The sequence below is a fragment of the Amblyomma americanum genome, chromosome 7, assembly GCF_052857255.1.
Source record: "Amblyomma americanum isolate KBUSLIRL-KWMA chromosome 7, ASM5285725v1, whole genome shotgun sequence".
Taxonomy (NCBI): domain Eukaryota; kingdom Metazoa; phylum Arthropoda; class Arachnida; order Ixodida; family Ixodidae; genus Amblyomma; species Amblyomma americanum.
Genome location: NC_135503.1, coordinates 68,443,905 through 68,446,245, shown reverse-complemented (window position 1 = coordinate 68,446,245; position 2,341 = coordinate 68,443,905).

Genomic DNA, 2,341 nt, shown 5'->3' with positions numbered 1-2,341 from the left:
AAATCGTCTCCTTTATTTAATCGTGATACACAAGTCCTGGCCCAGCTGCACAAAGCGATGCTGAGTGCTATTTTTCCGTTAAACTTGAGCGGCGAAAGGGTTCCAGGGCTTTGCTCGTGCGCTACCGCCGTGAGCTTCCGGATGTGCCACGTAATATTCACGTGCTCTCGCGTGGCGTTATCCTGCTAGTCCTTTGCTTCCCCTTGGGAGCCGCTACTCTGTTGAAGGGTTAAGTCGCTGCCGTATTAATAGTGCATGCAGATTCAACACACACTCTAAACGCGAAGATGTCTATATGAGACTAAAAAGGAAGTAATCTGTCCTCTAACGCACTTCATTATATAAAAGCGCGTGTACTAAAAGACAGTTTACTCCCTTTTTACTCCTTTCTGTTTAGAGTGTACATAGCTCTTCCGCATGATCTGTTTTCACCACGGTAGGAGGGATGGTTGCGAGGGAAGGGAGAACACTTTGAATGGCTTACTCAAGGTGAATACTTGGGCCGGTAACTATAACGATTCCTGGTTTTAAACAATTTAGCATGAAACACAGGGACACTGAACGCGCAACACAGGACAGGCACCAACTAGCATTAAGTTTGCTGTCAAGCCACCCGTATATGCGCAGTCTTCACGTGACCATGTCTTAAGGAAAGCAGACGCACAGGCTCCTTCGTACCTGACATCATTCCGAACCACACACAGAAAGAAAGGATCCCGTCCTTTACGATCAAGCTATACAAATTACGAACATGTACTGACTAGACGCACTACTAGACTATAACTACTATAACAACTCTGTTTAACCTAGAGCTCTATTATAACGCAGGAAATGGCCCTTGATCTATCTTGATGTGCTCGGACTCTGCAAAGACGTAAAGACATGCAATATTCGTACTTCTTGTGCGGACTAGATACTCTGGCTCACGTGTTCTCCGAGCAATCATTGGCCGTGACTGGATAACCAAGCAAGCGCAGTGGGACTCAGGCCACATGGGAGACCTTTCAACTGACCAGTATGCATGAGGTGTATAAGACGCAAAGGCTGCAGTCGCGCTATCACGCGTTTCCTACATACGCCTCGTGTTTACCGGTGATATGGTCGGACGTGTTATAACCTCGATTTCCCCTTTTCCTGTTAACGATTACCATTCTAATTAGATGCAACCATCGCACTGCAATCGCGCTGAACGTCAGGGTGGACAGTGTTCTGCATATCGCGGATGCTTCGAGCATAGGCAAGTCCGCCCTTACTGGAATTAAATCGCACTTCACTAGCCAAGCTCCGCATGCGCTGGGTCTCACCCCAGCATCACTAGGCAAGCTTTGCCTTTGCGGCTGGTGTCCGAGACTCATTTGCATGACAATATAGCCGGAACACACACTCCCAGAAATTGGGGTTTGCCAGCGCCACTCCTGCGCATGTCTGGTCGTTTCTTTTATACACTGGGGCTTGATTCTTGATGCGTCCCCTGGCGCCGCTTTCCCTGTCATATCTCGACGCGTCATCAGTGAATGGGCGGCTTCCTTCTAGCACCGGCAACTATCTGGAAAAGAAGAAAATAATAACCAATCCAGGAGGCTGGACAAATGCACTTGGCTTATGTTTCTCGAGGGGATTCATGCGCCCTGTCAGTCACGCCCCTGTAATCTGGCGGCGCACTCGACTTGATTGCCCCTGTTTGCGACACCACGTGTCACTGTTCAAGCCACAGTGGCCGAATCGGTGCATAGGCGGACGAACGCGAGAGGCATCCTGTGAATCGCAATGAGCTCGTTTTCGCTGGTGTACGTCTCATTTTGTCCGCCGACTGGGTTCGGAGAACCGAAACAGAGCAAAGCTGCAGAGGCCTTTCAGAATGGGGTGCGTAGGTCTTTCGGAGTGCTTGCTGCGTCGTAGCTATAGATGAGAGAAATAGCCGTTTATCTGGGGAGACTTTAGCATGGTTAGTAGCTGTATCGAATAGCGTTAGAGGGCCTGTGGGCCTTTTTCCAACAAGAAGTGAGTGTAGATCTATAAATTACTTTCGAAGATATCACATACCCAGACTTTACCAAAAACAGAACGTTGCTGAGAGAAAACTACGAAGATGAAACACGTCGATTGCGACTCGCCACGAGCTTTCCCGCACTTGTGTTGATGACGACTTCATCGCGAGGAAGCTGGCTGACCGCGTTTCATAAACTGGTAGCAGGATATCGTATATAGCGCACCACTAATGGCGTGTTGAAACAAGATAGTTTTTGATTTCAAGCGTCTTCTACAGGACGACGAATAATATAGTTATGAAAGTACATAGTCATTAAAACCACGGAAAATAAGCGGTGCGTCACTGGCGGGT